The sequence below is a fragment of the Somniosus microcephalus genome, chromosome 28, assembly GCF_052327205.1.
Source record: "Somniosus microcephalus isolate GS21.2 chromosome 28, FLI_Smic_1.0, whole genome shotgun sequence".
In the NCBI taxonomy this organism is placed as follows: Eukaryota; Metazoa; Chordata; class Chondrichthyes; order Squaliformes; family Somniosidae; genus Somniosus; species Somniosus microcephalus.
Window position 1 is genome coordinate 6146156 of NC_141014.1, and position 24190 is coordinate 6170345.

Below are 24190 nucleotides of genomic sequence, written 5' to 3' on the forward strand. Positions count from 1 at the left end.
GTTCCACATTAAACAGAGTTACAGTGTACGAGTAATTTGCGACGTGACGTGTGGTGAGTGTAAAGTGCTCAGGAGGAACAGGTAACTTTGGACCTATGGTTCCCAAAGCTCTCCACCACTGAATGGCGGAGCAGGCTCGAGGGGCCGTATGGCCTACTCCTGCTCCTAATTATTATGTTCGTTTGTTCTTAACAAGCTGAGCAAGGCATAACTTAGAGACCAAATTTCCCAGAGTTTTGAGCCTAAACAAACAAAGAGTTGCTTCATGTTGCATATTTACTTAATACAATCAACCCAACAGGTCAGAGTTCAATGGGCCTTCGAGCACTAACTCCTGACAAGTTGGACAGTGTGTCAAAGGTCAGAACAACAACCTCTTGATCCATGTTTAGGAAGGACGATTTGGAGATAATTTTTGAAAGCCCTGTTGCTGTTCCCCAACAGCCCAAAGCTCATGGATCATGGAAAAGCATTCTGAAACCTGTGAGATGAAAAGGAAAGAAAGAGAGACTTGCATTTCTATAGCGCCTTTCACAACCAGCGGACACCTCAAAGCACTTTACAGCCAATGAAGTACTTTTTGGAGTGAAGTCACTGTTGTACCGTGGCAGCCAATTACACACAGCAAACTCCCACAAACACCAATGTGATAATGACCAGATAATCTGTTTTAGTGATGTAGATTGAAGGATAAATATTGGCCAGGACACTGGGGAGAACACCCCTGCTCTTCTTTGAAATAGTGCCATGGGATCTTTTACATCTACCTAAGAGAGTAGACGGGGCTTCGGTTTAATGTCTCATCTGAAAGACGGCACCTCCGACAGTGCAGCACTCCCTCAGTACTGCACTGGAGTGTCAGCCTAGCTTTTGGTGCTCAAGTCTTTGGAGTGGGATTTAAACCCACAACCTTCGGACTCAGAGGCAAGGGTGCTACCCACAGAGCCACTGGCTGACACACATTTTGTGCTCAGTTGGAATGAAAAACAGAAAGCCTTTCACGTCCACCGGACGTCCCAAAGTGCTTTACAGCCAATGAAGTACTTTTTGAAGTGCAGTCACTGTTGTAATGTAGGAAAGCAGACTGGTGATTGTCCAGTGAGGGAAAACCATCGATTCTCAGATAAACTCATGTTGTGATGATGTCGGAGTGGATCTCCCACTCTTGCAGCGGCTGAGAGACCAGTCTGGGCATTGTTCACCAGGACTACAGGTTGCATAGATTGTGGATTAAGCGGCAGTGTGTGTTATGACTAAAGGACCATGATTGGATCGCACACTGTTTACATTGTATCATAGAATAGAATCAAAGAAAAATTACGACACAGCAGGAGGCCATTCGGCCCATCGTGTCCGTGCCGGTCGGAAAAGAGCTATCCAGCCTAAACCCACCTTCCAGCACTCGGTCCGTAGCCCTGTAGGTTATAACTCTTCAATTGCACATCCAAGTACTTTTTAAATATGATGAGGGTCTCTGCCTCAACCACCCTTTCGGGCAGTGAGTTCCAGACCCCCACCACCCTCTGGGTGAAATATTTTTCCTCATCTCCCCTCTAATCCTTCTACCAATTACTTTAAATCTAAGCCCCCTGGTTCTTGACCTCTCTGCTAAGGGAACTAGGTCCTTCCTATCCACTCTATCTCGGCATCTAATAATTTTATACACCTCAATCAAGTCTCCCCTCAGCCACCTCTGTTCCAAGGAAAACAACCCCAGCCTATCCAATCACAGCTAAAGTTTTCCAGTCCTGGCAACATCCTCCTAAATCTCCTTTGCACCCTCTCTAGTGCAAGCACATCCTTCCTGTAATGTGGTGACCAGAACTGCACGCAGTACTCTAGCTGTGGCCTAACTAGTGCTGTATACAGTTCAAGCATAACTTCCCAGCTCTTAAATCCTATGCCTCGGCTATTAAAAGAAAGCATTCTGTATGCCTTTTTAACTACTTTATCGACTTGTCCTGCTACCTTTAAGGACCTGTGGACGTACACTCCAAGGTCTCTCTGTTCCTCCACACCTCTCAATATCCTCCCATGAATTGTGTATTCCCTTGCCTTGTTGCCCCTCCCCAAATGCATTACCTCACACTTTTCCAGATTGAATTCCATTTGCCACTTTTCTGCCCAACTGACCAGTTCATCGATATCTTCCTGCAGTCTGAAGCTTTCCTCCTCACTGTCAACCACACAGCCAATTTTTGTATCATCTGCAAATTTCTTTATCATGCCCCCTACATTGAAGTCTAAATCATTAATATATACCACATAAAGTAAGGGACCGAGTACTGAGCCCTGTGGAACCCCACTGGAAACAGCCTTCCAGTCGCAAAAACTCCCCTCAACCGTCACCCTCTGCTTCCTGCCACTGAGCCAATTTTGGATCCACTTTGCCACTTTCCCTTGGATCCCATGGGCTTTTACTTTTTTGATCAGCCTGCCATGTGGGGCCTTGTCAAAAGCCTTGCTAAAATCCATGTAGACTACATCAAACGCACTGCCCTCATCGAGCCTCCTTGTTACCTCCTCAAAGAATTCAATCAAGTTAGTCAGACACAACCTTCCCTTAACAAAACCATGCTGACTGTCCCTGATTAATCTGTGTCTTTCTAAATGAAGGTTTATATTATCCCTCAGAATTGATACCAGTAATTTGTCCACCACCGAGGTTAAACTAACAGGCCTGCCATTGCTCGGTTTATCCTTCCTCCCTTTTTAAACAATCTTCTTCTTAGGCAGTCCCTCGGAACCGAGGATGACTTGCTTCCACATTAAAAATGAGTTCTCAGGTGACTGATGAGTCCAATGCGGGACCTACAGTCTCTGTCACAGGTGGGGCAGACCGTGGTTGAAGGGGCGGGCGGGTGGGGTGCTTGGGTTGACGTGCGCTCCTTGCGCTGCCTGCGCTTGGCTTCTGCTTGCTCCCGGCGAAGAGACTCGAGGTGTTCGGCGCCTTCCCGGATGCTTCTCCTCCACTTTGTGCGGTCTTGGGCCAGGGATTCCCAGGTGTCAGTGGGGATGTTACACTTTTTCAAGGAGGCTTTGAGGGTGTCCTTGAAGCGTTTCCTCTGCCCACCTGGGGCTCTCTTGCCGTGCCGGAGCTCCGAGTAGAGCTTGCTTTGGGAGTCTCGTATCGGGCATGCGGACAATGTGACCCATCCATCGGAGCTGATTGAGTGTGGTCAAAGCTTCGATGCTGGGGATGTTGGCCTGAGCAAGAACACTGATATTGGTGCGCCTATCCGGCCAATGGAATTGCAGGATCTTGCAGAGGCAGCGTTGGTGGTACCTCTCCCGTGCTTTGAGGTGCCTGCTGTACATGGTCCATGTCTCTGAGGCATACAGCAGGGCGGGGTATCACTCTGCTCTGTAGACCATGAGCTTAGTGCCGGGTTTGAGGTCCTGGTCTTCAAACACTCTCTTCCTCAGGCGACCGAAGGCTGCACTGGCACACTGAAGGCAGTGTTGGACTTCGTCGTCGACGTCTGCCCTTGTTGACAGTAGGCACCCGAGGTGGTCCACGTTGTCCAAGGCCTTGTCGTGGATTTTGATAATCGGGGGGCAGTACTGTGTGGCGGGGGCAGGTTGGTAGAGGGCCTTTGTCTTATGGATGTTTAGTATAAGGCCCATGCTCTCGTACGCTTCGGTGAAGGTGTTGACGATGGTTTGGAGTTCGACCTCCATCATCTGCATACTGTAATTCGATGACAGAGGATGGAACAACCTTGGATCTGGACTGGAGGCGATGGAGGTTGAACAGTTTCCCATTTGTTCTGTAAATTAGCTCCACTCCAGTGGGGAGCTTACTGAGAGTGAAATGGAGCATTGCAGCAAGGAAGATAAAGAGCGTTGGTGCGGTGACAGAGCCTTGCTTGACCCCGGTTCGTACGTGAATTGGGTCTGTGGTGGAACCATTGGCCTGGATCACGGCTTGCAGGTTGTCGTGAAGCAGGCGGAGGATGGTGACAAACCTTTGAGGGCAGCCGAATTTGAGGAGGACACTGCATAATCCTCAACGGTTGACAGTGTCGAAGGCCTTTGTGAGATTAAAGAAGGCCATGTGCAGCGGTTGGTGCTGTTCCCTGCATTTCTCTTGTAATTGACGCACAGTGAAGATCATGTCCATTGTGCCCTAGTGGACGTAATCCGCATTGCGACTCTGGGAGGAGCTCTTCGGCCACTGGGAGAAGGCAATTGAGGAGGATTCTTGCGATGACTTTCCCTGTGGCAGACAGCAGGGAAACTCCTCTGTAATTACCGCAATCGGACTTGTCACCTTCGTTGAAGATGGTCACAGTTACGGCGTCTCTGACCTCCTCCTTCCGGATAAGAGAAATGAGTTCATGAATTGACACCAGTAGTGCTTCTCCGCCATGCTTTAGTGCCTCGGCAGGGATTCCATCTGCTCCTGAGGCCTTGTTGTTCTTCAGTTGTCCGATGGCCTTTTCAGCCTCATGGGGTTGTGATGGTACAAAGTTAGCAGTTCTCCAACCCTCCTGGCACCACAGGTGAGGATTGGAATTGGAACTAATTGATTGGCACCCCATCTTCCACCGAAAAGATTAACGATTTTGTTCTTTTGATGACCTCGAAGAGTGGTGTTGTCCACTCTACTAACCTCTAACCGAAAACCTGACATTGGCAATACCCATTATGACATCAGCAATGCCGGATAGCAACGGTGAATCACGCTGATGAGCAGTGGCACTTGTCACATATGCAATTCTGGTTTTTGTTCATGTTCCCCCAGTGGGGAAGGGAGACGGAGCAGAGGAAACCAACAATTGGTCTCCCTCTATCTCAGAGAGCAGAGGAAGCCTCCACCATCTCCCCAGGCCAAAAATTATTTGAATTGAATTGAATTGACTCGTCATAAAGCGATTCAAAATATAAAATAAAACCCTGCTTCCCGCTCATGTCTCTCAGGCCTCACCTCTTTTACATCACAATGACTGCTCATGAGCCATCACCTATTCATATGGAACTTTGTTTATTCCTAAGGCTTTCCCTGTATTTTTAATCGGAGCCCAAAATAAATAAAGAAGTATCTCTCCTTTCTCTTTTTGGTGGCGCATTTAAATTGTTTCCTTATTTGCATATCTACAGACATTCGCCAATCGGGCAGCGGATTATTCATCGTCCCCACGTGGCAGACCCAGGACTGCTTTATAGTCGCTGATGATTGGCTCAGCACAATGCCAATCAGGTTAGTACCCCACCGTTTTGAAGAAGGGTCAAACCCGAAACGTCAACTCAAATTTCTCTCCACGGATGTTGCCTGACCTGCTGAGTTTTTCCAGCATTTTCTGTTGTTATTTCGGATTTCCAACATCTGCAGTATTTTGCTATCGTACTAGTACCCCACCTTTTCCGTTTTGTTTATTGGTTGTTCACAATGCCATTCAACCCTATCCAAGCCATGGGATTGGTGATGCTGTGTGTGGGGGCGGGCCTGTTGGTTATGTGCCGCCTCCCACAGTTGGCAAGCCCTGTGGGGAAGTGTTGACAGCAGCAACTCCCAGAGTGGGACTGACTGAACTTTTCTTTCCTCCTTCCCCCCTGCTCGGTTCCCCCTCGCTCAGACCTGTCAACTTTCCCTCCTCTGGAGCCAGACTCACTCGTTTAGCTTCAAAATGTGATCTGTTCTTTATTCATTCTCGGGATGTTGGCATCACAGGCAATGTCACTTCTAAATTTTTTGGGTGCACGGCCCCTTTAACGGGCTGTGCGACCCTTTCAAATTTCTGCGCAAGCTCGGTTTGTCCATTCAAAAGCTGGTGAGCAGCCTGCGCGGGACCTGTAAACCGCAGCATGACTGCGCAACTTCACGGGAACATTGGTCGCTGGCGAGCCCACCGTCTGTTGCCCTCCCTTTCTTGCCCTTGAGAAGTTGGTGATGGGTCTTCTTGAACCGCTGCAGCCCGAGTGGTGAAGATGTTTCCACGGTGCTATTGGGTAGGGAGTTCCATGTTTTTGACTCAGTGACGATAAACGAACAGCGTTATATGTCCAAGTGCTGAAGACCAGGGGAGTGCGGTCTGGAGAAAATCCACGGCACCGTGGAGCAAATGAATGCACAGGAGTCACTGCAAAGTGTAGAAATGCAGTGGTCTCCTCCACCCTCACCTCCAACAACAAGTGCGAGGAGCTCATGGACTCTCTAAGATTGAGACCATCCGATCAGCTGCCTCTGCCACTTCCCTCTCTCCCCCGAACTTACCGGGTCAAACTTCCTAAGGTTCCCCCCATGCCCCAGCCCTGAACTCGCATCTTTCTCTAGTTTCTCTCCTATTTCCCCTCATGCCCTCTCCAAGCTCATCTTGTCCATGGACCCACTTCCTGCTCCCTCGACCCTATTCCCACTAAACTCCTGACCACCCAACTTCCCTTCCTGGCCCCCATGTTAGCTGACATTGTTAACGGTTCTCTCTCCTCAGGTACTGTCCCCCTCTCCCTCAAATCTGCCATCATCACCCCTTTCCTCAAAAAACAACCCTTGACCCCTCCATCCTTCCAAACTACCGCCCCATTTCCAACCTCCCTTTCCTCTCCAAAATCCTTGAACATGTTGTCGCCTCTCAAATCCGTGCCCATCTTTCCCGGAACTCCATGTTTGAATCCCTCCAATCAGGTTTCCGCCCTTGCCACAGTACCAAAACAGCTCTCATCAAAGTCACAAATGACATCCTATGTGACTGTGACAAAGGTAAACTATCCCTCTTCGTCCTTCTTGACTTGTCTGTATCCTTTGACACGGTTGACCACTCCATCCTTCTCCAACGCCTCTCCACCATCGTCCAGCTGGGTGTGACTGCACTCGCCTGGTTCCATTCTTATCTATCTAATCGTAGCCAGAGAATCACCTGCAATGGCTTCTCTTCCCGCTCCCGCACCGTTACCTCTGCTGTCCCCCAAGGATCTATACTTGGCCCCTCATCTCATTTCTCATCTACATGCTGCCCCTTGGCGATATCAACAACAACAGCAACAAATTGTATTTATATAGCTCCTTTAATGTAGTAGAACGCCTCAAGGCGCTTCACAGGAGTATTATAAGACAAAACATTTGACACCGAGCCACATAAGGAGAAATTAGGGCAGGTGACCAAAAGCTTGGACAAAGAGGTAGGTTTTAAGGAGCTTCTTAAAGGAGGAAAGAGAGGTAGCGAGGCGGAGAGGTGTAGGGAGGGAATTCCAGAGCTTAGGGCCCAGGCAACAGAAGGCACGGCCACCAATGGTTGAGTGATTATAAACAGGGATGCTCAGGAGGGCAGAATTAGAGGAGCGCAGATATCTCGGGGGCCGGGGGGGGTTGTAGGGATGAAGGAGATTACAGAGATAGGGAGTGGCGAGGCCATGGAGGGATTTGAAAACAAGGATGAGAATTTTGAAATTGAGGTGCTGTTTAACCAGAAGCCAATGTAGGTCAGCGAGCACAGGGGTGATGGGTGAACGGGACTTGGTGCGAGTTAGGACACGGGCAGCCGAGTTTTGGAAGACTTCAAGTTTACGTAGGGTGGAATGTGGGAGGCCGGCCAGGAGTGTGTTGGAATAGTCAAGTCTGGAGGTAACAAAGGCATGGATGAGGGTTTCAGCAGCGGATGAGCTGACGCAAGGGGCGGAGACGGGCGGTGGAAGTAGGTGGTCTTTGTTATGCTGCGGATATGTGGTCGGAAGCTCATTTCCGGGTCAAATATGACACCAAGGGGGGGGGAAATTCGGTATCGCCCCGTTTGGGGCGCTAGTACTGGCGTTGCGCAAACTTTAGCACCAGGCGCAATTTATCGCCACCTCGCGTGATATTGGGCTGCAGCGCCCCCTGAAGGTGATTGCGGCACTAAATCAGGCGCTGCACGCTACTCTTAAGGCGCTAACCCGGCGGCGCAACTCAATTTCTCGGCGGCCAGGCACAGCGCAGGTGCTGTCAATAATCGATTTCCACGAGACACACTGGCGCCGGCCCGCTCTTAAAGGGGCAGGTCAAGTAGCATCAGCAGCCACACTCTCCGCCTTGTCGGCCTCAAAATCGGTGCTGAGCAAGCTGTGGCGTCCCAGACTTCGCAGACATGGAGAGGGCCAGGCAGAGAGTGGAGCGATTCAGCGATGAGGCCTTGGATGCTCTGGTTGGTGCAGTGGAGCGCCGGCAGGCTGTGCTGTACCCCGAAAATGGCAGGCGGCCTCATCAGAGAGATTACCGGCGAGCTTGGAGGGAAGTTTCCCAGAGAGTGACCTCCACCAGCGTGGTGCCCAGGACTCCTGTTCAATGCAGGAAGAAGTTCAACGACCTCACTCGGGTCGTTAGGGTAAGTGCCTTTTTCACAATCATCTCCATCCCTCCATCTGCCACTCACTTTATGGCCAGAGGGTCTGCGAAACCCCAATGGCCAGCTGTCACCCATAACCCATGGCCCTTTCTGGAAACACACACGCACATTCAGCTCAGTGCATAATGTAAGGGCTATTCGACCATGGGGGGCATGTGATGTCAGCTCAGGGCAGCATAATGTAAGGACTATTCGACCATGGGGGGCATGTGATGTCAGCTCAGGGCAGCATAATGTAAGGGCTATTCAACCATGGGGTGCATGTGATGTCAGCTCAGGGCAGCATAATGTAAGGGCTATTCGACCATGGGGGGCATGTGATGTCAGCTCAGGGCAGCGTAATGTAAGGGCTATTCGACCATGGGGGGCATGTGATGTCAACTCAGGGCAGCATAATGTAAGGGCTATTCGACCATGGGGGGCATGTGATGTCAGCTCAGGGCAGCGTAATGTAAGGGCTATTCAACCATGGGGGGCATGTGATGTCAGCTCAGGGCAGCATAATGTAAGGGCTATTCGACCATGGGGGGCATGTGATGTCAGCTCAGGGCAGCATGTTTCATCACTTCCCGTTCTTTCTCTTGCAGGCCAAGCTGGCCAGGAACCGTCGGGAGCAGATTCGCACCGGAGGAGGCCGGCCTCATCTGCAGACCCAGACAGACCTCGAAGAGCGTGTACACCAGATTGCTGGAGGCCGGATGAGTGGTCCTGTCACCTCTGGAGCCGCCGACCCCATTGTGCAGAGCGATGGTAAGGTCATCACCTTTCTGAACTCTCTCCTTCCACTTGTTCCCCCCACCAGCATGCTTTTTCACTTTGGGCCCAAGTCAACGCATTGCAGCACTCATGCATCCCTTGCTGCCACCCTGTCCTTTCGCTAAAGCCACTCTTCAACCTCCCTGCTTTCAGATGCTGCCTCACCAGCTCGGGAGCTGAGCCCTCAAGCTGCCAGTGCCACTGACTCTGGAGGTGATGACCAGGAGGAAGCCGGACCATCCGAACCACCCTCAGGCGAGCCAGCCCATCTGCCGACTGGGGAGACTACTTCCCTGGAGGGGAGCGGGGGGGAATGCTCTGGGGAGGAGCCAGCTCCAGGAACCAGCGGCCTGCAGCAACGCAAGGGGGGTAGGGAAGCTCGGGGGCCGTCTCCCCGGAGGGCGAGTCAGGCTGCGAGTGCTGCTGCACAGAGCGCAGAGGAGGTGCGTGCCCTCTCTGAAATGAGTGCCCAGGCTGGGCTGAGGCATACTGAGCTCATGGCTGCAGTGGCAAGGATGTCTGAATCCATCGAGACACTGGCAAGGAGTGTCCAAGACTTTGGCGCAGCACAGGCCCAGAGTGCGCAGGACTTCGGGACAGCACTGGAAAGGACTGTCCAGGGCTTCGGGGCAGCAATGGAAAGGACGGTCCAGGGCTTCGGGGTAGCAATGGAAAGGACTGTCCAGGGCTTCGGGGCAGCAATGGAAAGGACTGTCCAGGGCTTCGCAACAGCAATGGAAAGGACTGTCCAGGGCTTCACCGAAGCTCTGGCACCTGCCACGCAAGTGCTGAGTGCTGCCACGCAGTCACTCACTGGCCTCATGCAGGCGCAGATTGAGGCCACGCGACAACTGACTGCTGCCACCCTCGCTGGATCAGGCAGGATTCCCCGGGGCCCTTGCAGCACCACAGCAGGCCAGCAATCTGTGGACCAGCCGATTGCTGCGCATGCTGCGTTGCTGGCCCGTCAGAGTGCCAGTGTGTTGGCCGACCAGGGAGCTGCTGTCCGCTCTCAGGATGACAGCATTCCTGCTCCAACCGCTGGCACTTCTCCACTGCAGCTGCCACCACCTGCAGGACAGACTGCTTCCACCCATGCCATGTTGGAGCAGTCAGCAGCTGGGCCCTCCAGGGCCAGAGCTGGTCCAGGCCGTTCCTCACGGGCAGCTGCGATTTCGGACAGTCAGCAGGCCTCCCCCAGCCTTGCTGCAGCCACTGGGGTCCCACTACGAAGGAGCTGCGGGGAGGGACGGGGCAGAACTCGCAGGAGAAGCAGATCACCATTAAGGGGGAAAGATTAGAGGGTGCTGTTGAAACCCGGTTTTTGTTGAAATCAAGGCCGAGGATGCAGGTCTGGATGGTCGTACTGTTTTGGACAGTCTCCCGGGTGTGCGAGTCGTGGCCCAGAAAAACTCTGACTCTTATTCTTCCAGCCATGCGGCCCTCACCGCCTCGTGCGCGCCGAGCGGGCCGCCATCTTGGAATCAGCCATCTTCCCCATCCAGGTCTCAGACCAGCTCTACACCGCCGGAGTCCCCACACAGAAGTTCACCCAGGAGTCCTACTACAGCGGCAATGTCTCGAGGCCCGAAATGCTACTTCTGCGGCCAGGCCAAGCACCCGAGACAACGATGCCCAGCGAAGGACGCTACATGCTTCAAATGTAAGAAAAAGGGGCATTTTAGCAAAGTCTGCAGGGGGAATCCGATTTCCAACTCCGTCACCGCCTCGTGCGTGCCGTGCGGGCCGCCATCTTGGGATCCGCCATCTTTTCCCGACTCAACGGCCGCCCAGGGCCCAACAGTGGCTTCGATCACGGTGGATCAATCCAGGCCACACCCGTTGACAAAATCTATGATGGACATACAGGTAAACGGGAATTTAACAAAATGTTTAATTGACTGTGGGAGTACCGAGAGTTTTATCCACCCTAGCCTGGTACGGCGGCACTCATTAACGGTAACCCCTACACGGAGCAGAATTGCTATGGCTGCTAAGCCCCACACTTCGGACATTTTGGGCTACTGTGTGGTAACACTGACTGTAAAAGGCACGGACTACAAGGATTTTAAACTCCTCGTGATGCCAGAACTCTGTGTTAATGTAATCTTGGGCCTGGACTTCCAGTGCCACCACGAAAGTGTCACGCTAGCATATGGCGGGTCCCAGCCGCCACTCACAGTCTGTGGCCTATCAACCTTAAAAATCAGCCCGCCCTCTTTATTCGCTAATCTCGCTCCGAACTGTAGGCCCATAGCGACCAAAAGTAGACGGTACAGTCTGGAAGACAGGCACTTTATCAAGGCGGAAGTGGACAGACTCCTGCGGGAAGGCATTATTGAATGCAGTACCAGTCCGTGGCGTGCCCAAGTAGTCATAGTTAAAAATAGCGAAAAGAAATGGATGGTAATTGACTACAGCCAGACTGTTAATATTTATACCCAGCTGGACGCCTACCCTTTACCCCGCATATCAAAAATGGTCAACCAGATTGCGCAATACCGAGTCTTCTCGACTATTGACCTCAAATCCGCGTATCACCAGCTCCCCATTAGAACGGAGGACCGCCCATACACCGCCTTTGAGGCGAACGGACGCCTCTACCATTTTCTCAGAGTGCCCTTCGGGGTAACAAATGGGGTCTCGGTCTTCCAACGTGAGATGGACCGCATGGTTGACGAGAATAAACTACAAGCTACCTACCCCTATCTGGACAATGTCACTATCTGCGGGCACAACCAGCAAGACCACGATCTAAACCTCGCGAGATTTTTAAAAACTGCCCTAAAGCTGAATCTAACCTACAACGAAGACAAATGTGTCTTCAACACAACCCGTCTCTGTATCCTCGGCTGTGTGGTGGAAGATGGGGTAATTGGACCGGACCCTGACCGATTACGCCCCCTAAAGGAACTGCCCCTGCCACACAATCCCAAAGCTTTAAAAAGGTGCCTGGGATTTTTTTCGTATTATGCCCAATGGGTGCCCAATTACTCTGATAAGGCCCGACCCCTCATTAAATCGACGTCCTTCCCACTATCAGCTGAAGCTCAGGAGGCTTTCACCAGTATTAAACAGGACATTGAAAGGGCTGCAGTGTGTGCAGTGGACGAAAGCATTCCCTTTCAAGTCGAAAGCGATGCGTCAGACTTTGCCTTAGCTGCGACCCTCAATCAGGCTGGGAGACCTGTGGCCTTCTTCTCCCGAACCCTTCAGGGACCTGAAATCAGGCACTCTTCTGTCGAGAAGGAGGCACAGGCTATAGTGGAGGCAGTGCGGCACTGGAGACACTACCTAGCCGGCAAACGTTTCACCCTGCTCACCGACCAGCGGTCGGTGGCTTTCATGTTTAATAACAAACAAAGGGGGAAAATCAAGAATGACAAAATACTCAGGTGGAGGATCGAACTATCCACGTTCGACTATGATATTATGTACAGGCCGGGAGCCCTTAATGAACCCCCAGACGCCCTATCGCGGGGTATGTGTGCCAGCATCCATACGGACAAATTACAGGGTCTCCACAACGACCTCTGTCACCCAGGGGTCACCCGACTATACCATTTTATAAAGTCCCGCAATCTGCCCCACTCCATCGAGGAGGTCAGGGCAATGACCAGAGCCTGCCGCACCTGTGCGGAATGCAAGCCTCGTTTCTACAGGCCTGACCGTGCACACCTTATCAAAGCCACACGGCCATTCGAGCGCCTAAGTCTGGACTTCAAGGGACCCCTTCCCTCTGCCGACCGTAACGTATACTTCCTCAATATCATCGATGAATATTCCCGCTTCCCCTTCGCCATTCCCTGCCCAGACATGACCAGTGCCACGGTCATCAAGTGTCTCTGTAATCTATTCTGCATGTTTGGCATGCCGAACTACATACACAGCGATAGGGGGACGTCATTTATGAGTGACGAACTGCGCCAGTTCTTGCTCTCAAAGGGGATAGCCACTAGCAGAACCACTAGCTACAACTCCCGGGGTAATGGGCAAGTGGAAAGGGAGAATGCTACTGTTTGGAAGGCTGTCACGTTAGCCTTAAAGTCAAAGGCCTAGAAATTCAGTATAGCCACGTTTGGGGCGCTAAAGTCGGGCGGCCGGTAAAGTTTGCGCCCGGCGCAAAGTCGCGCCACCTTCGCCGATATTCAGTCGCATCGCCCCAAGAGGTTGCTGTTGCGCTAAAACAGGCGATGCACGACTATCTTTAGGCACTAAGCCGGCGGTGCTGAGCGATACCCCCGAGGCCGGGCGCAGCGCAGGTGCGGCGAGTTGTTGATTGACGGCAGACACTCTGGCGCCGGTCAGCTCTTAAAGGGGGAGGGTGGATTTGTTTGCCTGCCACGCCCTGCACACTGCAGCCCTCAACCTAGGCCTGACCACTTCTGCTTCATCTGCACAACGCCCAGGGCTATGGAGAAGGCCAGGGAGAGAGCGCAGCGCTTCAGCGACGGTGACCTGAGGGTGCTGGTTGGCGGAGTGGAGCGCAGGCGCCATGTTCTGTTCCCAGAAGGTGGCAGGAGGCCGCTGCCCAGCGCCTACCGGAAAGCCTGGAAGGAGGTCTCAAACAGGGTGTCTTCCAACAGCGTGGTTGCCAGGACTCCTGTGCAATGCCGGAAAAAGTTCAACGACCTCACTCGGGTTGTCAGGGTGAGTACCCTTTCCAGTGTCCTCCTCATCCCTGCATGTGCACCTCACTTTATGGGCAAAGGGACCTGAAAGCCCTAATGGCCAGCCCTCATCCAGCAGCTATGGGACTGTCATGAAAATCACTTGCACATTCAACACTTTACACACTGTACAAGCTATTCGACCATGGGAGGCATTGTAGACAAGATCAGGGCTTCACACTGTACAAGCTATTCGACCATGGGAGGCATTGCAGACAAGATCAGGGCTTCACACTGTACAAGCTATTCCACCATGGGAGGCAGTGCAGACAAGATCAGAGCTTTACACTGTACTTAGAGGCCGTCCTTTCTCTTGCAGGCCAAGGTGGCGCACAACCGGCGGAAACTAAGTGAGACCGGGGGAGGCCGTCCTGACGTCAAAGAGCTCTCCGACCTCGACCAGCGTGTGGAGTGCATTATGGCAGGCCGGCTGATTGGCCCCGTCGCCAGTGGAGATGCCGACCCTGTTCGGGGCACCAATGGTAAGGGCATCACCTTTTTGACCTCTCTCTTTCCACTTGCGCCTCAGATCAGCATCCTTTTCCACTGTCCGACCAATGCAGTGCATGGCAGCACTCATGCCTCCCTCGCTGCCGCCCTGTCCTCACTCTAAAGCTACTCTTGTGCCTTCCTGCTTTCAGATGGTGAATCGCCAGGTGAGGAGGCGGGCCCTCAAGCTGCCACTGTCAGCGCTTCCGAATTAGAGGAGGAGGAAGAGGAAGCCGGCCCATCAGTGCCACCCTCAGCCGCACCAGCCCATGGCGATGAAGGGGACACGTCTTCCCTGGAGGGGAGCCGGGGGGAAGGGTCGGAGGAGAGTGAAGCTCCGGGGCCCAGCGGCCTGCAGCAACGCAGGAGGGGTGGGGAAGCTCGGCGGACTTCTCCCCAGAGGGTGAGTGCGGCCTCCAGTCCTGCGACGGTCAGCGCAGAGGAGGTGCGCCTCCTGGAGGAAATGGCCGTCCAGGCTGAGCGCAGGCACAATGAGCTCATGGCTGCAGTGGCAAGGATGCCTGACTCCATTGAGTCTTTGTCAAGGAGTGTGCAGCAATTTGGAGCAGCACAGGCCAGGAGTCTACAGGACTTCGCGGCAGCACAGGCGGCTTCGAGCCAAGTGCTCAGTCGTGCCGTCCATTCACTGGCTGTTGTCATGCGGACACAGACCAGGGCCACACGGGCACTAACTGCTGCCACCCTCGCTGGATCAGCCAGGCATCACCAGGGCACTCGCCGCGCAGCAGCAGCTCAGCAGTCTGTTCTTCAGCTGTTTGCTGCGCATGCTGCAGTGCTGGCCCGTGCGAGTGCCAATGTATCAGGCGACCAGGGAGCACCTGCGATCTGTCAGGTTGGCACCATTCCTGCAGCCGACACTGCCACTCCGCCATTGCAGCTGCCACGAGCCGCTGGACAGACTGCTGCCGCCCAAGCAGAGTTGGAGCAGTCAGCAGCCAGCCCCTCCAGGGCCAGAGCTGGTACAGGCCGACCCCCAAGTGCATCTGCCGTCTCGCCATCTGACCCTCAGCAGCCTTCCCCCAGCCTTGCTGCAGCCACTGGGCTCCCATTGAGGAGGAGCTGCAGGGCGGGCAGGGGCCAGGCAAGGATGCAAAAGGCATTGCCCTCGCAGGGCAAAAAGTAGAAGGTCTGCACAAATGCTTTGTGGCTGTTGAAAGGCCGAGACTGGTGTAGTTGTGTTTTTGTAAGGCCGAGACTGGTGTCTTTCTTTGTTTTTGTAAGGCCGAGACTGGTGTCTTTCTTTGTTTTTGTAAGGCCGAGACTGGTGTCTTTCTTTGTTTTTGTAAGGCCGAGACTGTTAGTTTTGTGTTTTTGGAGGGGGCTTCTCAACATGAGGTTGTAATGTGGGAAGGGCAGAGGTTTGCAATAAATTAATGTTCTTAAATCGCACTGTGCATGTTTTTTTTGGCAAGTCCTGGTTGCCCTGCTCGGCTGAGGGCTTGTGGAGCGGCTACATTCATCTGCTGACATTGGCACAAGCCATTCCCTGAGAGGGGGCCTAGAACCGACGTTCAATAAGCCGGCGACGGGCGGCCCTTGCACTTTCTGCCTCCCTCCTGTGCTGGTCCTCCTCCTCCTCCTCCTCCTCCTCCTCCTCCTCAGGTGGTCCTCCAATCTCTGGTGGCAGTGGCTGAGTCCTGCGGATAGCCAGGTTGTGCAGCATGCAGCACACGACCACGAAATGGGAGACTCGCTCCGGCGAATATTGTAGGGCTCCACCGGAATGATCCAGACAGCGGAACCGTTGCTTCAGGACGCCGATTGTTTGCTCAATGATGTTCCTGGTCGCTTGATGGCTGTCGTTGTATCCCTCTTCAGCAGCGGTGCTGGGCGCACGGAGCGGGGTCATCAGCCAGGTACACAAAGGATAGCCTTTGTCCCCGAGAAGCCATCCTCGTGGGTGAGGCTGGGCCTGGAACATGTCTGCCACAGAAATCTGGCGCAGGATGAAGGCATCATGGCTGCTGCCTGGAAAGACTTTGCGCCGCCGCTAAATCGTGAGTGAAGTTGGGGAGAGGCGCAGATCGCGCTGCGCCCGGCCGCTAGCCGCCTAGCGCCCGACATCTACTCCTCCTAAGGCGCTACCGGCTAGCGCAACCAACTGAATTTCTCGGCCAAAAGGCCTTCCGGCCTCCCGCTGGCAGGAAGTCCTCCCAGACGTGCTCCACTCCATAAGGTCTCTGTTATGTACAGCCACTAATGCTACCCCTCACGAAAAGATGTTCGTTTTCCCCCGGAAATCCACCTCAGGCATATCTCTACCCGCGTGGCTGACGTCTCCGGGGACAGTACTATTGCGGAAGCACGTGAGAGGCCATAAAACGGACCCCCTTGTGGAAAAGGTACAGCTCCTCCATGCAAACCCTCAGTACGCCTATATCGAATACTCTGACGGGCGAGAGGACACTGTTTCCATAAAAGACCTCGCTCCCTCGGGGAGCGGAGAGAACGATGAGAGACTACCCGAGGAAGACCTACACCAAAAAGAGACAGGACGCCCAGAGGTATCAATACCCAACTTTAACCTGGAGGACACTGCAGATAACCTGGAAGACACTGCGGAGGCCCGGATAGCGGAGGAACCAGAATCCACTCCCCTAGAGGCACCCCAACCGGCTTTGCGCCAATCACTGAGAACCGTAAAACCTCCTGACAGACTCACTTATGCCAACTTTTAAGAAACATCACCCCGATGGACTAAATCTAAAGAAGGGGTGAATGTAATGAAATCCATTTGTCTTGTCTGTATTCGTTTAGCACTCATGTATATTACCCTCCCCCACACGGTGTATAGTTTCACTTCCTCTTCCCTGACTAACCTGGAAGGTTCCAGGTCTTGGCTCTTGGCTCCGCCCCTGACTTCTCTTACTTAAAGATCCCAGGATCTGCATGACTCATTCCTGTGAGCCAGTCAGTGTGTTGAGATGTTAGCTCTGATCTTAGTGATTAAAAGCCAACTTGTTAAAGTCTATGGCCTAGAAATTCAGTGGTGTTAGCGCCCACTTAGCGCCTAAAGAGGTCTTTAGCGCCGGCGCTGTTGGTAGCCTGGAATTCAGTGTAGCGCAAATGGTGGCGTTAGTCGGTAGCGCTGCGCCGGCACCGATGACGTCATCGGTGTGCACAGCGCCCCGGTTCCAACACGATGCCGGCCCAACGCCCAAATTCACTTGCCGCCGCCTCACCCGTAGCGGGCGCAAGGAGCGTTTGTAAAACGGGGCCTTGCAGCTCCGAGAGGCCGGGGCGTAAAGGTGGAGGTGCGGCCGTCTGCTTTCCCGGCGGCCGCTTGGCCGCTCCTTCCTCCCCGGACTCCCACACCACCCCCCCGCGGCATTGGTGTCTGACCCCCGCGAGCCCGGCACTTCTCCGTGGTGCCGGGCTCATTTGCCGGGGGAATCCAGCGGCGATCTCACGGCTGCAGGCAGCTCCTCCTTAAGAGAAGGAGGAGGCCTGCAGTACCCCAGCCTGCCGCACCGCATCGGGTGGCGCAGCGGCAGCTGGACGCCTGAAACTGACTTTCAGCGCCCCAAGCGAGGCGGCCAAACCCTGCAATAGCGCCCGCCTCCCTCTTGGGGCGCTGCAACTGAATTTCAGGCGGGCGCTACGGGAATCCGGGCGAGCGCTAAATTTCAGGCGCTAAATACCTGGCGCGGCGATAGCGAAATTCTAGGCCTATAACTTCTAGTTTTGTGGTTATTGAAGGCACATCATTGCCATTGTTTTTTTTTGCTGGAAGGAAGCACATTTTGTACAATAAACAACTTCCTTTATTTACAATGGCCATGTCTGCTGTTTACATGAATTTTGCCCTTCACATTCTGTTAGAGGGGCCTAGAAGCGACTTCTGATCAGCCTCTGACGGACGGACCTTCCAGTTTGTGCCTCCCTCCCATCTTGGACCTCGTCCTCCTCCTCCTCCTCGTCCTCCTCCTCCTCCTCCTCCTCCTCCTCCTTCTCCTCCTCCTCCTCCTCCTCTGCTGGTCCTTCAATGTCTGGTGGCATTGGCTGGGTACGTAGGATTGCCAGGTTATGCAGCATGCAGCACACTACCACAAAGTGGGAGACTCGCTCAGGCGAGTACTGCAGGGCTCCTCCGGAATGGTCCAGACAGCGGAACCGCTGCTTTAGCACGCCGATTGTGTGCTCCACAATGTTCCTCGTCACCTGATGGCTCGCATTGTAGCGCTCTTCAGCAGGGGTGCTGGGCGAACGGAGCGGGGTCATCAGCCAGGTGCACAGAGGATAGCCCTTGTCCCCGAGAAGCCAGCCTCCTGGGTGAGCCGGGGCCTTGAAAAGGTCTGCAACAGAAGTCTGGCGCAGGATGAAGGTGTCGTGGCTGCTTCCTGGGAACTGAGCATTCACTGTGAGGATCAGCTGTCGGCGGTCACAGAGCAGCTGGACATTCAAGGAATGGAACCCCTTGCGGTTGCGGAACTCCTCCGCATTCTCTACAGGTGCCCGCAAAGCCACGTGCGTGCAGTCAATGGCACCCTGCACCATGGGGAAGTCCACTATTGCTGCGAAGCCCTCTGCGCGCTCCCACTGCTTGTCCGGGGTCATTGGGAAGGAGATGTACTGCCGCCTCCTTTTATACAGGGCATCAGTCACTTGACGGATGCAGCAATGCAGCGCAAACTGCGAGATGTTGGCTATGTCCCCAGTTGCGCCCTGAAAGGAGCCGCTTGCGTAGAAGTTAAGGGCAACAGTGATCTTCGCAGCCACCGACAGAGATGTCCTGCATCTTAGCTGAGGCTGCAGATCTGGCTGAAGCAGGTGGCACAGCTCAGTCACCACCTCCTTTCTAAAGCGCAGCCTTCTGATACACTGCTCCTCCGACATGTTCATGTATGAGAACTGCTGTCGGAAAACCCTGGCAGTGTACCGTCTCCTGTGGCGACGTCTGTTGTCCCTCTTGTGTCTGGCCATGCCTGCCCCTCTCTCCCTGCGTCTCTGTGCCCTTTCCAGATGATTCAGCAGCAGGACATTCGCCTCCAATGCAGCCCCCATAATAAGTGCACACAGAAAGTTTCCCCGTTTGAAAAGCTCACCAACAGCAAGGAGATGGTCAGAAGGCTGATGTTCTGCTGCCAGCGCTGGCTCAGTGGTGAAAGGGCTCTCAGTGTGCAGCTGAGCAACTCTCTGTAACTCTGGAAGAAGTTGTGCTCTAGAAATGGCTGCCGCTTTTAAACCACAGCAGTCCCCTTTAAAGAGCACCCCCCCAGCCCGAGAGCGGCTGGGGAGCACTCCAGGTAAGCTGTCTTTATTAGCGCCAGGCGGAACGGAGGGGGGCGCCACTGAATTTCCAGTCCGGGGCGCCCAAAAGGCGTTGCACACTGAAATGACGTCAGGATCTGCCTGCGCTCGTTTTGCGCCGGCGATAAATGTCCGCTCAATATGGGAGGAGGCGCAAGGATCGCTGCGCCCGGGCGCTAGTTGGTTAGCGCCCCACTTCTCGGCATCTTTAGGCGCTAATAGATGGCGCAACCAACCGAATTTCGAGAAATTCGGCTGCTTTGCGCCTCCTGTTAGCGCCTGGGGAAGGCGGTAACGGGGGCGCTGAAGGGTTGGCGACCGGGCACGACGAATTCAGCGACGCCCGCGAACTTCCCTGCCGATCTAGCGCTGGCGCTAACACTTACCGCCTCGCCGTCTAGCACCTGACAGATCATGACGTAATAAAGTGCGCAGCGCCCCGTTACCGCCCCGGATGTGAAGTTGCCTCCCGCCCCCCCCGCTGTATGGCCGGGCGTGAACAACGGCAGGAAGAGAAGGCGTCCTCACCTCGGCTAAAAGAAACACTCGCATTTCTATAGCGCCTTTCGCAACCACTGGACGTCTCAAAGTGCTTTACAGCCAATGAAGTGTAGTCACTGTTGTAATGTGGGAAACACGGCAGTCACAATTTGTGCACAGCAAGCTCCCACAAACAGCAATGTGATAATGAGCAGATAATCTGTTTTTTAGTGATGTTGATTGAGGGATAAATATTGGCCAGGACACCGGGGAGAACTCTCCTTCTCTTCTTCGAAATAGTGCCGCGGGATCTTTTAAGTCCACCTGAGAGGGCAGACGGGGCCTCTGTTTAACGTCTCATCCGAAAGACGGCACCTCTGACAGTGCAGCGCTCCCTCAGCACCGCACTGGAGCGTCAGCCTAGCTTTATGTGCTCAAGTCCCTGGAGTGGGATTTGAACCCACAACCTTCTGACTCAGAGGCGAGAGTGCTGCCCACTGAGCCACGGCTGACATGACTGGCCGCTTGGGGAGCGCTATTTCCGGTGGGCCAAACTTTATTCTTTGCACCAGTCCGGCGCCTGCTGAAAGTTTCCGATGCTTTATTGCTGCGAGAGGTCCAAGCCCTCCACTCTCTGAGAGTGTTTGAGGCTGCAATGGCAGTCGCGCAGGTCGCCTGGCAACACAGAACTGAGCAGAAGTATGTTGTGAATCATCAATGGCCCTTCCCTTTAAGCGAGGGAAGCAGCCTGCGATGCCGGTATCTTTTCACTCCGCATTGTTCAGCGCTCTGCCGCTCCCGCCCTGCTCTCGGACATTAGCGCACTAGGAGAAGGGTTTATGCTTGATTTAGCGCTCCACTTCCCTCTTGGAGCGCTAAGGCTGAATTACGCGGCAGGAGAGAATCATTAGCGCCGGGCGCCACTTCTACTACTTTTCAAAAGTTAGTGCCCCAACTGTGGCGATACTGAATTTCTAGCCCCTTGTCTCTAATCGGAGCAGAGAATCAATCTGACAAAAATATTATTTTTGCATCTTTTATGGCCGTGGGTCTCAAACGTTTTTGGTCGACGGACCCCTTTACAAATCGAATAGTAATCTCAGACCCCCGAAGGACCCCTTTACAAAACGATTAGTAATCTCAGACCCCCGAAGGACCCCTTTACAAATCGATTAGTAATCTCAGACCCACCGAAGGACCCCTTTACAAATCGATTAGTAATCTCAGACCCCCGAAGGACCCCTTTACAAATCGATTAGTAATCACGGACCCCCGAAGGACCCCTTTACAAATCGATTAGTAATCACGGACCCCCCGAAGGACCCCTTTACAAACCGATTAGTAATCTCAGACCCCCGAAGGACCCCTTTACAAATCGATTAGTAATCTCAGACCCCCGAAGGACCCCTTTACAAATCGATTAGTAATCTCAGACCCCCGAAGGACCCCTTTACAAATCGATTAGTAATCTCAGACCCCCGAAGGACCCCTTTACAAATCGATTAGTAATCTCAAACCCCCGAAGGACCCCTTTACAAATCGATTAGTAATCTCAGACCCGGAAGGACCCCTTTACAAATCGATTAGTAATCTCAGACCCCCGAAGGACCCCTTTACAAATCGATCGTAATCTCAGACCCCCGAAGGACCCCTTTACAAATCGATTAGTAATCTCAGACCCCCGAAGGACCCCTATACAAATCGATTAGTAATCTCAGACTCCCGAAGGACCCCTTTACAAATCGATTAGTAATCTCAGACCCCCGAAGGACCCCTTTACAAATCGATTAATAATCTCGGACCCCCGAAGGACCCCTTTACAAATCGATTAGTAATCTCAGACCCCCGAAGGACCCCTTTACAAATCGATTAATAATCTCGGACCCCCGAAGGACCACTTTACAAATCGATTAATAATCTCAGACCCCCGAAGGACCCTTTATAAATCGATTAGTAATCTCAGACCCCCGAAGGACCCCTTTACAAATCGATTAATAATCTCGGACCCCCGAAGGACCACTTTACAAGTCGATTAATAATCTCGGACCCCCAAAGGACCACTTTACAAATCGATTAATAATCTCAGACCCCCGAAGGACCCCTTTACAAATCGATTAATAATCTCAGACCCCCGAAGGACCCCTTTACAAATCGATTAGTAATCTCGGACCCCCGAAGGACCACTTTACAAATCGATTAGTAATCTCAGACCCCCGAAGGACCACTTTACAAATCGATTAATAATCTCGGACCCCCGAAGGACCACTTTACAAATCGATTAATAATCTCAGACCCCCGAAGGACCCCTTTACAAATCGATTAGTAATCTCAGACCCCTGAAGGACCCTTTACAAATCGATCAGTAATCTCGGACCCCCTATCTGAATTGTACGAGATAATACTCAGAATATGAAAGTGCTGATGGAAGGAGTATTTTCATAATGCTTTTAACAAACCAGGGGGGAAAACTTCAGTTGGTTTGCACCTCCCGTTAGCGCCTTAAGAGGGCGCTAATGGGGCGCAAAGCAACTAGTGCCCGTGCGCGGCGATGTTTGCGCCGCTCAGGAAATTAACTAGATATTTTGCGGCGGCGCTAAACACTACCGCCATGATCTCCTGCGCCGGCAGATCGTGACGTCAGTCGAGTGTGCAACGCCCCGGTAGCGCCCCAGACCGGATATTGAGTGTCGCCCCCTGCCTTACCGCCTGCCGCGAGCAACGACAGGTTGAGGGGAGCGTTTTGCAGTCAGGAAGGGACTGGGGGAGCGCTATTTAAAGGCGACCGCTTCCTACCTTTTCTTGTTAGTGATATTTTTGCACCTTCGCATTCTGAGTGAGCGAGAGAGACTTCTGGAGAGATTCAACGCTGTGTGAAGGAGTTTTGGGTACTGAGCAACACTTTGCAGGTTAATTTTGATTTGCCCTTCCTTGTATCGATTTAGAAGAGACTGTGGGGGCTGCACTCTGAGCTCTTTCCCTGGGTCTCTCCATTGTTCTTTCCAGCAGATTTGATGTACAGGCCTCTCCAGGCCGAGATTCAAGGCTGCAATGAGCAGGATGTGGATGGAGAGCAAGATCAACCCTCGCCTTTAAGAACTGGCCGACGCCATTGTGTCTGTGTTCCATTGCTGACTGACATCACATGAGCTTTGCCAGCGCTCTGAGGTAGCGCCTCGCTCCTCGGCCTTTGTGCCTTAAGAGAGGTGTGTAGCGCCTGATTTAGCGCTCCAATCATCTCCAGGGGCAATAAAAGCCAAGTTTGCAGTCAGAGGCGATAATTAGCGCCAGGTGCTAATCTTTGTGCCCGGCCGATAATTGCGCCCCAAATGGGGCGATACTGAATTTCTCCCCCCAGGTATTTACTTACAGATATCAGTGAGATGGGTGTGCCTGCTTCTCACATCAATTCTGGGTACTCCACACCAACTGATGGTCACTATCAGCCACTTAGTGCTGGATTGGCCAGATTGGATTTGTCCTGCTTTTTTTGTGGACAGGACATACCTGGGCAGTTTTCCACATTGTCAGGTAGAAGCCAGTTTTGCAGCTGTACTGGAACAGCTTGGCTAGAGGCACTGCTAGTTCTGGAGCACAAGTCTTCAGCACGATAGCGGGGATGTTGTCTGGGCCCATAGCCTTTGCTGCATCCAGTGCGCTGAGCGGTTTCTTGATATCATGTGGAGTGAATGGAATTGGCTGAAGACTGGCTTCTGTGATGGTGGGGACCTCAGGAGGAGGCCGAGGTGAATCATGGTTGTAAACGCTTCAGCCCTGTCTTTTGCACTAATGTGCTGGGCTCCGCCATCTTTGAGGATGGGGATATTCATGGAGCCTCCTCCTCCCGTTAGTTGTTTAATTGTCCACCACCATTCGTGACTGGATGTGGCAGGACTGCAGAGCTTTGATCTGATCCGTTGATTGTGGGATCACTTAGCCCTGTCTATAGCATGCTGCTTCCGCTGTTTAGCCTGCTTGTAGTCCTGTGTTGCAGCTTCCCCAGGTTGGCACCTCACTTTTAGGTATGCCTGGTGCTGCTCCTGGCATGCTCTTCTACCCTCCTCATTGAACTAGGGTTGGTCCCTGGCTTGATGGTAATGGTAGAGTGAGGGATATGCCGGGCCATGAGGTTACAGATTGTGGTGGAATATAATTCTGCTGCTGCTGATGGCCTACAGCACCTCATGGATCCCCAGTTTTGAGCTG